Source organism: Triticum aestivum, chromosome 6B (genome assembly GCF_018294505.1).
Source record: "Triticum aestivum cultivar Chinese Spring chromosome 6B, IWGSC CS RefSeq v2.1, whole genome shotgun sequence".
Taxonomy (NCBI): Eukaryota; Viridiplantae; Streptophyta; class Magnoliopsida; order Poales; family Poaceae; genus Triticum; species Triticum aestivum.
In genome coordinates, this window is record NC_057810.1 from 39,299,948 (window position 1) to 39,316,590 (window position 16,643).

Consider the following 16,643-nt stretch of genomic DNA (forward strand, 5'->3'; position numbering starts at 1 on the left):
TTCTCAAAATCGGGTCGTCCTGAATATATTTTGTTTAGCGAATTTTGCGAAGTAAGAGCCTTTCTAAACAGGAGGTATCCCACAAGTTAATTGCCACCTCCATTCAGGGCCAAACTGTGTTCTCTGTCTATTAAGTGTTTTGGAAACAAGACCATCTATCCCTCTGCCAATTAGTTGATATCATCTGGAGCACACAGAACAATGTTGATGACATGTTTCAGCTGGCAAAAAAAAATTCTTTCTTATCGAGAATGTCTACCAATTAGGGTCTTGTTTTTCGGAGGTGCCCACAAAGTACCCCATACATCCATTGTAAATGCATCTGATGCCTTAAAATAGATGAATCACAAGAGGTCGATGGGAGGCGCCAATCTATCAAGGTAGCCGGGTCAACGCAGGCCTCCAGCCAAATCACTTGCAGGCAATTTGCTTTCTTCTTGCCTTCTTATCTTCATGACGAATACAACCTTGTCACGGACATCAAAAGTTTGAAGCATGTCCAATCGTGCCAACCTACATTGGTCAATGCTCGGTACGTGCTCAAGAAATATTCAGAACACGACTTAAGATCGGCCGAGTCAATCAGCTCGCCACATAGATGCTTTAGTGGCGGCTTCTGCTACGACTACATAGAGGAGCCCAACGTGTTGCTCAGGTTCCACATGCTCTGTGTTGCTCAGGATCAACATGCTATCCAACTGTGATAGGTCTTCCATCTCCCTGGATCGACACATTCAAGTAAAATGGAGTGGCAGTGCGCCTAGACAGTGAACTGTACTCCCGGGCACCATCGTGAAGAAACCTTGCGAACGAAAGCCTTTGGTATATTGAATCCCTTTGTAGAATATCGTATGCCACAACCTCTAGCCACAACTAATACATCCTTTGCCCATGCCCCATGGATTAAGGTTCAAATCACCCCCACCCCCATTTCAAAGGACGTTGATCCCCAAATGCACACTCGTTCCAGATGTAAATGAGGGCGAGTTGTGAGTGACTAATTTGCAAGGAAGCAATGAGTTACAACATAACTACGAGGAGGTAGTATGTAGGAGGAGGGGGTCACGAGCAGCTGATGGAGTCAGTCACATATGTGTATTTAAATATGATATAAGTTCTCGCACACGCACATGGTAAAAGTCCGCCCAATCCGGTCCAATTGGTGCCCCCCTTCCTACAAACTTGAAGGGCGTCGCTTCCTGTCGAGGCAAGATGCATTCCGCCATCACACATGGTAATCAGAGCTCTCCTATTCCATACCATCTAGCGATCCAGACACTCCAGCCATGTCTTTCTTTGGTTCCTCCCGGCCAAACCTCAACGGCCAAGTCACGGTTGCTCATAAGGCAGATGGGCGATTCACATAAGAACATGATCACTCACCGTTGAAATAAAGGGCACCCACCATAGAAATTAATAAATGGCCACAATGTTTGGCATGTGAAGTTTAGAAGAGGAATAGTCTCACACAGTTTGACGTGCATTCACTCTGGCCATCTATAAATAACTAGTCTGACGTGCATCAGTCATGTGTAGTTGCTCGAGGGAGAATGGCCAAGTGTTGGAGCAGAGCAAAAATGATGTGGACAATGGGTGTCTCCGGTGGTCCGATGGTGCGACATCCGAGGAATGAGATGCATTGGGAATTTGATTTGGAGAAAGAAGCAAGGGCAATGTGTAGAGTCATGATCTAGAGGTAGAATGAGCGTGTACACTGGCTCCATGCATTTGAGTTGGTGTGACTTGTTCTAGAGTGTCGAGTTAGAGATTCACTACAGCTGGTGGTTTATGACTTCAACCAAGCATATTCCCGGTGAGCGGTGCCTTGCTCACTCTTTCCTCCGGGTGCACACCACACAGACGTTCTGCCGAAGCGCTACGAAGAACCAGCCATCAGATCACAAAAACAGAAAAACACACACACCTAAGACACCTGTTAATTGGAAGCACCATGTGAGACTCCACGTTAATCCTCATAAATGTTGAAGGAGTCCTTGAAAACTGTCCAACGTGCATGCCTCTTTATCTAACCCTTCCATGGGATACACTACATAAAAATCTCTCTCGCCAAGAAGCCGACTCCTTTGCCCAGCGAGGAGCCCTTTAATGTCGCTCCTCCTCCTGTCACATCCCCAGTATCCATGCGGCCACGCCGTACCACTTCCACGCAACAATCCCATCCAGGGCCGGCCCGACAAAATCCCGGGCATGTGCGAAACTAAAAAATGAGGCCCTATTTCACTAGAAAAAAAGGACTAACAAGCAATTATAATGTATATAACCTAAAAAGCAATTATAATGTATATGATATAACTAGCGTTGTGACCCGCGCATTTGCGCGGCTAGATTTAATATAGAATGTTATGTTTGGTGTTTTTGTTCAACGTTTCCTTTCTCGCAACTCGTACTTGTTTTTGATTCGTCGAGGCATTAGCTTTGGCATTTTATCACATTTTAGACAAACTATAGCTAAAGGCAAAGCCTTGGTAATAAAATATGAATATACTCTTGCAGAAGTGTTTGCCCGTTGAAGAGCAATGATATTGATGTTTGAGCCCGATTTGGAACACCATTAATATTTTGATGTCTGTTTTCCCCCGACAAAATTTTCATGGTAACTGATCTACCAATAATTAAATCTAAACATTATAAAAAAACATGTCTCTTTCGAAGCGATGTTGTCGTATGAATGCACTTATCATATTGATTGAATTCCTATTGTTCATGCAACTTTGGATGACCTTTCACCTAGATGGGGTTTGATCATATTGTGTTAGCTAGCTAATAGAGGGAAGCGACATGTCTTTCTCCGTGCGTGGTCGACGCTAGCTACTATACGTATAGAGAGAATCACAAACTACGGTTCACCATAACGGTTTTATAAATCATGCGCCAACTTCATCACATAACGGTTCACCATACGTGCATGCTACGGGAATCACAAACTTTAACTCAATTATCTCTCAAATTCACAACTACTCTACTAGCATGACTCTAATATCACCATCTTCATATCTCAAAACAATCATAAATAATCAAACTTCTCATAGTATTCAATGCACTTCATATGAAATTTTTTGTTATATCCATCTTGGATGCCCATCATATTAGGACTAATTTTATGACCAAAGCAAATTACCATGCTGTTCTAAAATACTCTCAAAATAATATAAGTGAAGCATGAGAGTTCAATAATTTCTATAAAATAAAACCACCGCCGTGCTCTAAAGAAGATATAAGTGAAGCACTAGAGCAATATTGTCTAGCTCAAAAGATATAAGTGAAGCAGATAGATTATTCTAATAAATCACGATTTATGCGTGTCTCTCCCAAAAGGTGTGTACAACAAGGATGATTATGGTAAACTAAAAAGAAAAATACTCAAATCATACAAGACGCTCCAAGCAAAACACATATCGTATGGTGAATAAAAATATAGCCTCAAGCAAAGTTACCGATAGACAAAGACGAAAGAAGGGATGCCTTCCGGGGCATCCCCAAGCTTAGTATTTTGGTTGTCCTTGAATTTTACCTTGGCGCGCCTTGGGCATCCCCAAGCTTAGGCTCTTGTCACTCCTTATTCCATAGTCCATCAAATCCTTACCTGAAACTTGAAAACTTCACGACACAAAACTTCAACACAAAATCTCATGAGCTCCGTTAGTATAAGAAGATAAATCACCACTTTAAGGTACTGTTGTGAACTCATTCTTATTTATATTGGTGTAATATCTACTGTATTCCAACTTCTCCATGGTTTATACCCCTCGATACTAGTCATAAATTTATCAAAGTAAGCAAACAACACACGAAAAACCGAATCTGTCAAAAACAGAACTATCTGTAGTAATCTGTAACTCCCGAATACTTCTCTAACTCCACAAATTCTAACTTAAAATGGTGGACGTGAGGAATTTTTCTATTAATCTTCTGCAGAAAGAATCAACTTAAAAGCACTCTTCTGTAAAAAAATGACAGCTATTCTCGTGAGCGCAAAAGTTTCTGTTTTTTACAGCAAGATCGCATTAACTTTCACCCAAGTCTTCCCAAAGGTTCTACTTGGCATAAACACTAACTAAAAATAAAACCACATCTAACCAGAGGCTAGATGAATTATTTATTATTAAACATGAGCTAAAATTAAAGAACAAAATAAAATTGGGTTGCCTCCCAACAAGTGCTGTCGTTTAACGCACCTAGCTAGGCATAAAAACACGAATAGATCTAGGTACTGCCATCTTTGGTATGCAATCCATAAGTGGCTCTCATAATAGATTCATACGGCAATTTAACGTTCTTCCTAGGAAAGTGTTCCATGCCTTTCCTTAACGGAAATTTGAATCTAATGTTTCCTTCTTTCATATCAATAATTGCATCAATCGTTCTAAGGAAAGGTCTACCAAAAATAATAAGACATGTAGGATTGCAATCTATATCAAGAACAATGAAATCTAAGGGCACATAATTCCTATTTGCAACAATAAGAACATCATTAATCCTTCCCATAGGTTTAATAATGGTGGAATCCGCAAGATGCAAATTTAAAGAACAATCATCAAATTCACGGAAACCTAGCACATCACACAAAGGTTTTGGAATCGTGGAAACACTAGCAACCAAATCACACAAAGCATAGCATTCAGAATCTTTAATCTTAATCTTAATAGTAGGTTCCCACTCATCATGAAGTTTTCTAGGGATTGAAACTTCTAGTTCATGCTTTTCTTCAAAAGATTGCATCATAGCATCAACGATATGTTTAGTAAAAGCTTTGTTTTGATTGGAAGCATGAGGATAATTTAACACGGATTGCAACAAAGGAAATACAATCTATTAAGGAACAATTATCATAATTAAATTCCTTGAAATCCAAAATAGTGGGTTCATTGCTACTTAAAGTTTTGACCTCTTCAATCCCACTTTTATCAATTTTTGCATCTAGATCTTCATCATTATTATCATGGAAACTATAAGAACACGCTTTTACAAACCAATCGTTTTTAGCACGCAACTTAGCGGTTCTTTTTTCGCACTTATCAATGGAAATTCTCATGGCCTTGAGAGACTCATTGATATCATGCTTAGGTGGGATAGATCTAAGTTTCAAAGAATCAACATCAAGAGAAACTCTATCTACGTTCCTAGCCAACTCATCAATCTTAAGCAATTTTTCTTCAATCAAAGTACTGAAATTCTTTTGCGAACTAATAAATTCTTTCACGCTATTCTCAAAATTAGACGGCATCTTATTAAAATTTCCATAAGAGTTGTTGTAGGAATTACCATAATTATTATAGGAATTACTAGGAAATGGCCTAGGATTAAAATTGCCTCTATACGTGTTGTTACCAAAATTGTTCCTACCAACAAATTTCACATCCATAGATTCATTATTATTCTCAATAAAAGTGGACAAAGGCATATCATGAGGATCAGAAGAAACACTTTTATTAGCAAATAATTTCATAAGTTCATCTATCTTTTCACTCAAAACATTAATCTCTTCAATCGCATGAACTTTTTTACTAGTGGACCTTTCGGTGTGCCATTGAGAATAATTAAACATAATATTATCTAAGAGCGTAGTAGCCTCTCCTAAAGTGATTTCCATAAAAGTGCCTCCCGCGGCCGAATTTAAAAGATTTTTAGAAACAAAATTCAATCCGGCATAATTTTTTTGTTTACTCATCCAAAAATTCAAACCAGGTGTAGGGCAATTATGTATCATTAATTTGATCCTCCCCCAAGATTGTGCAACATGCTCATGATAAAGCTGCTTAAAATTCATAATACCATTCCTAAGGGAGGTGATCTTAGCGCGAGGAAAATACTTAGAGATAAAAGCATTTGCACTTATTCCATGAATCAATACTATTTTTAGGCAAAGAGGAGAACCAAGTTTTAGCACGATCTCTAAGTGAAAATGGAAATAGCTTCAATTTAACAATATTATTATCCACATCTTTCTTCTTTTGCATACCGCACAAATCAACGAAATTGTTTAGATGGGATGCGTCATCTTCACTAGGAAGCCAGAAAATTGATCTTTCATAACAAGATTCAACAAAGCGGCATAATTTCACAAGATTCAGAGTTAGTAGTAGGAGCAATCAAGTGCTAGTAAAATCATTGTTGTTGGCGTTGTAAAAGTCACACAATTTAGTATTATCTTGAGCCATCGTGATAAGCAATGAATCCAACACACATGCACACAAGAAGCAAGCAAAAAGAGGCGAATGAAAGAGGGATACAGTCGTAGGAAACACAATGCATCTTGTTGTTTATGTTGCTGGATAGACATAGATCAGTGGTATCTATCTAATTTAAGAACATGGAATGTATGATGTTGGTAATCCATGAACCTAGTAGCTGCGACAGTGCAATAATTTCCTCATATAATGTTCTGAATAATTCCATTGCTTATTCTGAAAAGAACCATGCGTACTGCCAAGACATGTGGAACAACTCCAACCTTGTTGATACCTGAACTTAATTAATAATCAGTCATGCATGGTCTAGCCCGGTGTAATTAGTTGACAGGATACTATTTCCACCTGATTCTTTGGCCAAAGTCATAGAAAAGAAAAAAATGTGCTGAAATCAATGGCTATCACTTTGCATGTAACATGAGTAGAATCTAAAACCTAAAGAAGATCCTTTCCATCCTTTAAGACAACTGTCGGCTATCTTCTTGGGTTGTGTTGCTGAGCAGTGTCATCTCATTGTTTTGCCGAGAAACTTGCTCATAGACAAGGTTCCAGTCAGTGCTTGCTGCGATCTTCATCTACCGTATCCGTTGCTGTAGAGTTGTATTTCTTGGATTGAACCAGAAACAGTTAAGAATACGTCTTTGAAAATTTGTAGGACCTTCATTTGAAAAAGGGGATTCGAGAATGCTGGGCTGATAAGAATTGCAAGTGGAGTAGTACTTTTCAAGAGTACCAGAAAACTTGTATATGTATGCATCTAGCTATAGAGTGATAGTGCACAACCATCTAAAAATAACAGTACCAACGAATTAAGACTTCTCAGTGAATGGATTAGTGGTTGTTCAGCTTCACCGCACAATCCTAAACTGATGGTTTCAATGGTAGGGGGCAACCTGATCTCTCCTGTCACCAAATTTGGGCACTTCACTACTTCATGGATTTTCAGGGAGGCAAGTGTACCAAACGAATCCTCAAGTAGACATGACAAGCTTGCACATTGTTGGATGGACAACTCCTTGAGTGCAGATAGAGAACACCCCTGCCATAAAGTTTCTAGATTTGGGCAGTTTGAAATCACAAGCTTAGAGAGAGCCAGGTCCAATGATGGTGAGGAGCTTGTATCAGAACTCCCAAAAAGTACTGGCATAGCCAACAGACCATCATTATGTATTTTAACATGGCGAATAATGGTGGGTACAATGGGCAATGTTCTCAGCACCTCACAGTCACAGACTTTTAGCATCTCAAGCCTAGGGAACACATTCTTACCCTCCAATCCAACCCATTCCAGATATTTTGGTATGCTTTCAATCTCTAGCACCTTCAGATATTGCAATCCCACAAGGCTTTTCACTTCCATAAAATGAAGAATCCGCACCCTCTACTAATTCCAAGTAAATTACGTAAAGATATTGTAGAGAATGTAACTTCCCAAGAGGTGGAAGATGCTCCAATCTTTCACAATGGCGTATGTAAACATATGTGAAATTAATGAGCGCGGGGTTTTGCAGCCAACACGGAGATCGACAACCAGGATATCCTTCAATCAACATTTCTGTAAATTATGGTGTGGTTCAAGTTTGTCAAGATCCAACTCAGCTTGGCTTGGCATCCATGAATTTGAAGAGCCCGGGGACCAATTTAAAGTTACTTCAAAGTTCTGACTGACACTTTTTCTGTTGCAACATAACTTCAGCAGCTTCTTCTGTGCTGTTTACCTTGTCAAGACCAGAAACATATAAATGACGGTTATTCATAAGATTTTTTTATTTCACCAATGGTGTAACCAACTTGTTGTTTGGTTCAGAAGCCATATAGCTCATGGAGAGAAGTAAGCTTTCCTACACAAGGAAGCATTGGTATTATTCCGTAAGATAGTTTCAGATGACCTATATTAACTAGGTTGTGCACTCTGTCCATTTCCCCTTTCTGAGGAACTGCGAGTTGGTGATCCTCAAAATTCATTACTTGTAAGTGATAAAGATTATACACAGGCTTGGAAACGAACAACAATGTGTCATTTTTTCGGCTCCGCTTAAAAGACAAATAGCGAAGGTGCATTAAACCACCCATGGAATCAGGAAGCTTACGTGGTGAGTTTGTTATTTTATTTTTTATTTTTGAGGATACGGTGAGTTTGTTATTAACGATAACACCCGTAAGCTTCTGGCCGCACCCAACACTTTACTCAGTATGTGCACTTGATCTGCCTCTTCTTGGTCTTCAAAATGCATAAGAAGTGTGCGCAGTCTCTTTGCGTGAGAAATCTGTTCAACAATAGCAGATATGACGGACAGTGTTCGGAATACAACCAGAGAAATTTAAGTCCACTATTGTGCATTCACTTGCTTAAACAGACCGGGCCAACTCATGCAAGAGATCGTGCATAACAAATCTTTCTTCGCAATACTCATAATATAAATTGCATTTTATAGTGCGACTATCAAGAAGCCCTGATTTGATGTAAAGCACTACTGCAGGAATATCTAGTAGTGCGGGCGCAAAAAGGCCAGCTGTGGCGGGCAAGACTCTCAGGGGCGCCTGCCACTGACCCCCCGCTACTGCTAACATGGCATCAGTGGCGGGCCCATGTCCGCCAGTGGTACATACCTAGTAGTAACGGGCTACCTAGCGCCCGCCACTAGTAATGACCACTAACGTCACACACTACCAGTGGTGAGCTCTGCTTGATGCCCGGCACTGCTAATAATTTTATGAAATAAAAAATATACACATACTATACTATGTACATGTGATGTACATAGTACAGTTCATGTAATACAAGGTGTTCATACGTACATACGCATCATATAAGAAATATAATATATTCATACATCATGTTTGATTCACAAAATAATATATTCATACATCATGTTTGATTGCAAATTTTGCATAGCCTGGGGCGAGGAGTGCATACAAAGATCATCAATGTTCAAATCGAATAAGAAAGAAAATAATAACAAAAGGGCCGGATAGGGTAGAGGCTCCTCCTCCTAGTAGCCTTCTGCTGGTCCATCCTTTCCCGGTTGGATCTCACCTACAAACAAAAGAATATGAAGCCATAAGCCATGAATCAATGCGCCAAAGCAGAATTGGGCATCAACAAGTATCCACGTGATGAATAGGTCTATTTCGGGTGAGAATATATGAACTAGTAGTGGCCTTCTACAAAACATAAGATGATGTTTGAATTGGCAGCAAGAAAACAAGTTGAAACATAGAATGTCTTAACATAAACTGAATTTAGAACAAACTGCTGAGTGCTTATTTACACTCAGATACTACAAACATGTTAAAACATACAGTTGTTGTCAGTTGTTCATTTAATAAATAAATGAAGTGTACGAGCTTATGCTTCTGCATGTCCTCATAGTTGGCATCGCAAAATCTGGAGCACTACTAATTTTCTTGTATGTGTCCGCACAATATGATGTGAGTACAGAATTTAGTACAAACCCAAAGTTGAAGCCATTAGTCTCTTGCAGAAATACACATGATGGTTGCTTTCATGATACTTTGCTTTCCTCAGTTTTACTCTTGAATAATGATTGAATATGAAGCTACTGGACAATATGACTAGTACAAAAAGTATAAATATTTATGGATCTCAAAGTGCATGGTGTTACATACATCAACAAAAGCAAAAGAACATTATAATGAAAAAAAATACTACAACCAACTGCAAATAGCAACAAGCTCAAATCTGAGGTGTCATTCTTCTTTAGAGCTGAGTTCGCATAACTTGGGAGAGCACATTGAAGGAAATTTGCCCTAGAGGCAATAATAAAATTGTTATTTTATATTTCCTTATTCATGATAAAGGTTTATTATTCATGCTAGAATTGTATTGATCGGAAACTTAAATACATGTGTGAATACATAAACAAATATAGTGTCCCTATAGTAAGTTACTAGACAAGCTCGTTGTCGGTGTCAAAACCGGCGGATCTCGGGTAGGGGGTCCCGAACTGTGCGTCTAGGCGGATGGTAACAGGAGACAAGGGACACGATGTTTTACCCAGGTTCGGGCCCTCTTGATGGAGGTAAAACCCTACGTCCTGCTTGATTGATATTGATGATGTGGGTATTACAAGAGTAGATCTACCACGAGATCAAAGAGGCTAAACCCTAGAAGCTAGCCTATGGTATGATTGTTGTCATGGTTGTTATGTCTAAAGCCATCCGGTTTATATAGACACCGGAGAGGGCTAGGGTTACATAGAGTTGGTTACAATGGTAGGAGATCTACATATCCGTATCGCCAAGCTTGCCTTCCACGCCAAGAAAAGTCCCATCCGGACACGGGACGAAGTCTTCAATCGTGTATCTTCATAGTCTTGGAGTCCGGCCAATGATGATAGTTCGGCTATCCGGACACCCCCTAGTCCAGGACTCCCTCAGTAGCCCCTGAACCAGGCTTCAATGACGGCGAGTCCGGCGCGCATATTGTCTTCGGCATTGCAAGGCGGGTTCCTTCTCCGAATAGTTTGTAGAAGATTGTGAACACCAGGATAGTGTCCGGCTCTGCAAAATAAATTCCACATTCCACCGTAGAAAGAATAATATTTACACAAGTTCAATCTGCTGACGTATTTCGTGGCGTGACGTCACACCACAACCAAGCCTTTAATTGAATCGTTTCTGTTATACCGCCTCAGCGCGTTTAGCGAAGCGGTTTCCTTGGCACGTCTTGTCGAAGCAGAGATCGTGTCCCCCTTATTCCGGGATTCTCATCAATACGGACGTGGGTAACCCCACCGCGCCCGCTGCCACGCCTCCTCCATCGAAGGCGAGTTCCAAACGGTTACGGGGACGGCTCTTGGTATTCTCCCTCTTTATAATGAGACCAAGGCTCGTTTCCTTTCTTCAATCCTCAATCGAATCCGCCCCTTGCCCCGAGCTCCAACACTCAGGGCTCCAGATTCGAGCGCTTCGGAACTTCGACAATGTCCGGCTCCGACCTGCAGGGCCGATGGATGCCCTCCTCTGTCACGGAGGAGGACGTGCTAAAGCTGAGAGAAGCCAGGTACTTAACCTACCAGATTTCGCATAGGCTGCCTGCCCAAGGGCAAGTCATCCCTACTCCCGAGCCTGGCGAGAGCATCGTGTTCGTATCTCACCTCCGTAGGGGTTTAGGCTTCCCGATGGATCCCTTCGTGAGGGGGCTCATGTTTTACTATGGGTTGGAATTCCACGATTTGGCTCTGGAGTCCATTCTCCACATCTCATCATTCATTGTCGTCTGCGAGGCCTTCCTCCGCACTACCCCTCACTTTGGTTTATGGCTCAAAACCTTCAACGTGGAGCCGAAGATGATTGGGGGGTGAGGGAGTCCTAGACTAGGGGGTGTCCGGATAGCCGGATTACCATCATCGGCCGAACTATCATCGGCCGGACTATCATCATCGACCGGACTCCAAGACTATGAAGATACAAGATTGAAGACTTCATCCCGTGTCCGGATGGGACTTTCCTTGGTGTGGAAACTTAAATTTCAAAGGCATGGGTTGGACGCACGGAGTGTTCGCTTACCCAAGGCCGGGGATTATTCATGGAGAACCCATTTAACGGGTTCGTCCGAAGGAAATCCTCCTTCTCCCCCTTATACAGGACGGACAGGATCTTCACCAGGTCTTCGGCCGAATTCGGCCCTTTGCGGCCATGGCGGGTGGCATCGTCCTCCCCGTTGAAATCCCACATGGGGTGGCCCCTGTATTGTAGTGGCTGCACCCCCCGCATAATGCATGTTGCCATGACTCCAATCATGGTCAACCTGGAATGGGCCAGTAACCTTATTCGGCCCATCAAATAATGGACGCTCTTGTCTTCCTCCAGCTGGGGGCTCCGCGGACGCCAACTAAGGCGTTTCCTTAGAGGAGCATTGCTGAACTCCGGGAGGCCGATCCGAACAGGGTCCGGCAGCGGAGCGTCTTCTATATAAAACCATTCCGAAGGCCAGTCTTCGGACGCCTTCTTAGGGGTTCCGGATGGATATCCGGACCCGGCAATGCGCCATACTTCGGCGCCGCCACTTGATATATGGACCCCTCGTGAGAGCGGGGTACAAGGCAGAACAACCTCTTCCACAGCGCGAAATGGGGCTCGACACCCAAGAATAGCTCGCAAAGAGCTACGTAACCCGCAATATGCAGGATCGAGGCGGGCGTGAGGTGATGAAGCTGGAGTCCGTAGAACTCCAGGAGCCCGCGGAGGAACGGATGTACAGGAAATCCGAGTCCCCTTATCAGATAGGGGACAAAGCATACCCGCTCCCCTTTGTTGGGACTTGGGGTAGCCTCCGCCTGTTTCCCACCTTTGTAGGTGGCCAATCCGGCTCGAACCGGAACCATGAAGGCCGGAGGGAGATATCCCCCCGTTTGGAGCTTCACCAGCTCGTTGTGCGGAACAAAACATCTCCAATCTCCTGGCAGAGGGCTGGGAGCGCGAGAAGAGGAGCTGCGTTGATGGTCCATGATGGAACGGATTCTTGGTCGAAAGCACTCCGATGAGTATTCGCGGGAGGAAGATGGTGATTTGGATCTGGATTCTTGCCTCTCTTATATGCAGATTATTCGCACAACTAGGGGGTAAAACACAAAAGACACCCTGGCTTTTCGCATTCGTGCGACGCGTGGAAGAAGGCCATTATTGGGCATGGAAGCCGAGAAGCACAACATTGATGAGGAAGCCGGACACTGTTCGGCCGGTACATGGAACTTGAAGGAGAACCCGCCTTGCAACGCCGAAGACTATACACATGCTGGACTTATCGTCATTGAAGACTGGTTCGGGGGCTACTGAGGGAGTCCTGGACTAGGGGGTGTCCGGATAGCCGGATTACCATCATCGGCCGAACTATCATCGGCCGGACTATCATCATCGACCGGACTCCAAGACTATGAAGATACAAGATTGAAGACTTCATCCCGTGTCCGGATGGGACTTTCCTTGGTGTGGAAGGCAAGCTTGGCGATACGGATATGTAGATCTCCCACCATTGTAACCGACTCTATGTAACCCTAGCCCTCTACGGTGTCTATATAAACCGGATGGCTTTAGTCCGTAGGACGAACAACATCAACCCTGACAATCATACCATGGGCTAGCTTCTAGGGTTTAGCCTCCTTGATCTCGTGGTAGATCCACTCTTGTAAACATCCACAATATCAATATCAATCAAGCAGGACGTAGGGTTTTACCTCCATCAAGAGGGCCCGAACCTGGGTAAAACATCGTGTCCCTTGTCTCCTGTTACCATCCGCCTAGACGCACAGTTCGGGACTCCCTACCCGAGATCCGCCGGTTTTGACACCGACAGGGGGCGTCAGGTAGAGTGCGGCGGGGTGGTTATAAGCAAGAGGGCCGATGCTCCATGGCCCGAAGGCTCTTTCCAGGAGGAGATCGGTTTGTGGCAACAGGAGTGGTTCTATATCACCGCTCCCAGGGGCAGCAGGCAGAGGCCGCCACCCGCCTTTCGCTCGGGACCTCCACATCGGCTGATGTCATGGGTCAACAAAGGGCTTAACTGGGGGCCGTCAAAGGACGTACCCCTATTGCAGGGCCGGATTCGAGACCTCCAAGAGAGGGAGATCAATCTGGTCGTAGTGATGAAGGTTATGCTGGTTCGGCGTCTTCTGCCCTGCAAACGCCGCCCCCTCCGCCTGTGGTAATTCAATCCAGAGGGGCCACGAGCTCTCCAACACTTCATGGGTACGAAACCCGTGGAGATGTACAAATTGTTCTTTGGATCACAAGAAGTGTGTCCGGAATTGACCGAGGATGCCGGCCTAAGCTCCAATCGCCAGGATGCTCAGGTAAGTAGCCCTGTGCCCAGACATATCGTTTGTCTGCATATTCTTGGACTTGCCTTTTAACCAGTCGTCCTTTGAACAGGAGTGGATAGCGCAAGCAAAACTGATACGGTGTCCGGCCCCCCTCCCGGAGACCGCGCCAGATTCGGTGCTGGTCAAGATGCTGGAGGTTGCACCTCCAGAGGAGGGCGAAGGGGAAAACAGAGAAACTACCGCCTCTATTAAGGAGGCTTTCGAGAAAGGGGGGATCGAGAATCCCTCCTTCCAGGGGGGGGGAGAGGACCGCTTCCGAAGATACGGAGGCTAAGGCCTTAAAGCGGGGGAAGAAATCGTCACCCGAGGGTCCTACACCAGGGGGAACCCTGGCCGCACTATCTCCCCTAAGGAATCAGCCCTCCAGCGAACCGTAAGTAGAGAAAGGGGAGTTTTGTAATAAGAGATATCCCAATTTTTGCTTCTGAGGATAACCGAAGTTTTCATCTTGTAGTTCGGATCTACGTCCTTCTCAACAGAGCTCGTCTTCGGGGGACCTTCGTCCGGAGATGATGGAGAGCGAGACACCTCCATCTGCCGCGCCATCAGGCGGGGCGGGCGACCCTGAAGTATCGTCGTGGAGGGTCTCCCCAAGTCCGGCGGGACCGGAGAGTTCGGCACCGACTGGTGTACAGCCGGGGGAGCTGAAGGATTTGCTCGAGAGGGCGCCTATCTCAGAAGGTCACCGTACATTGATGAGTACGGTGATTGAAAGAATTTCATCTGCCGAGGGCGGGTTGCATGATGCCATCAGAAGTTTGCTGACGGGGTTTGAGGTACGTAAAAATGACGTACCTTTTGACAGTTTTTACACATAAAGTGTGCCCAGTGAAGATAGTAGCCCCTGAGGCTCGGTATGTTGTCGGAAGCGACGGCGTGCCGAGGATCATAATCTCAGGTATTAATTCTCGCCTTTCCTATGCAGGTGGCTGATAGTCCGGTGGCCAGCCGGACTGATGGAGTTGCCGAACTAAAGCGGCAACTCGATGTTGCGGATGCAGACATCGCGCTGGTCAATAAACGACTTGACGAGTCACAAGGTAGGTTGCTTCTCCGTGGTCACCTGGTAAGGGAGCTGATGCCCACTCCTTACAACATGTATGCTTGATGTAGATGGCGCCGCTGCTGTGGAAGACCTTCGGGCGGAGCTTGCTCAGGCCAAGGACCAAGCCAGAAAGAGTGATGCGGCTGCCTTGAAGGCTGCGGAGGAGCTAAAAGCCGAGAAGGCTGCTCACTGTCAAAGCAGGGAAGAAATGGCCGTAATGGCCGTGAAATTAAAAGATGCTACCGACCGCTATGAGGTTCTTGAGAGAGAACGCCAAGCGGAGCAAGAGGGCCTGAAGAAGGCCACCGCCGAAGCCAAGGATGCCCGTTCTGCAATGCGGGCTATGAAGGAGGAACTGCATCAGGCCGGAGATGTTGTGGCTGGAAAGCCCTTTCTGTTGCGTAGGAAATTCACGGATCCGAAGTATGCTCAGTTAGGCCAGCTGTGGAGTGCGGAGAATCCTTATCTGGATTTGGCGGCGAGTGCGGCGGACGCGGTTCAGCACTTCCGAAGTCAGAAGGATCATGAAACGGAAGAGCTGTTTTGGTTTCAATTCCAAAGTCCGGAGCGTCCACTGCCGTTGACCGATTAGTTAGCTGAGTGGGCTGAGCTGAATAGATTGTCCGGACTAGCCATGACGGATGTGGTCGCTCATCTGTCGCCGAAAAGGCCCAAGCCGAAGAGTTACTTTGGTTTATTGCAGCAATTCCTTGGGGCGGTACGCATATCAAGGCGATGAAACGGTCGGCCTGCATAGAGGGTGCACGGATGGCTCTTACCCGTGTTAAGACATACTGGGCGGAGATGAATGCCACCGACGTTGCATCCCGGGATTCGGATGAGAGCCGATTACCCACCGAGCACTGTTTTGAGGAAGTCCTGCAGGGCGCTCGTGTAATAGAGTCGCAGTGCTCGAAAAATGTCATGTTCAAATGACATGTATGATTTGTGAGATCAAATGTATAATGCATCGACTTTTTATACTTGTGCGTTCAAGTATTGAAATATCCCCTGTGCGGCCGTTTATGTACATATATTTGTAACCTGAAAGATGGCAGTCTTTGGCTTCATCCCCCACGCACATAGTGCGGGGGTGTTTGCAAAAAAGGCACATTTTCACACTTAATCCAACGTCTTGGTCCTTTGAAGGAGTTGATAGCATAGCAAACTAGGCAACCGGACTATAATGCTTTATCACTTTCACTTAGCCATAGGAGCTCGATGGTGGGGCTACGATATAGCCCCTAGAGGCACCGCGATCTCCGAACTCGGGGGCGCGTGTGTGCCTGACCGGGAAGCGGCCCTTCGTCAAAGCGGAGGAATTCTAAACATTCCGATAGTCGATCGAATGGTTGACCAGTCTCTCGCTATATCATGACAGTCACTTTTCGGCTTTCTCTACTGAGGTGCTCGCCCGGCCGAACCGGGGCACAATCGCAGTAGTTCTCCTGGTGCCGCGTTAGCCGACGATGCGGAATGTAAGGCAGCAAAACACAGGAGCCGGGCAAACCCAAAATTTGACCAAAGACATGATTCGGAGCTGAT

General features: G+C 44.7%; 1 pseudogene; it reads right to left on the reverse strand.

The window, feature by feature from the left end:
- Positions 1 to 6,966: 6,966 nt before the first annotated feature.
- On the reverse strand, positions 6,967 to 7,798 carry LOC123138735 (putative disease resistance RPP13-like protein 1; annotated as a pseudogene).
- Positions 7,799 to 16,643: the final 8,845 nt, after the last annotated feature.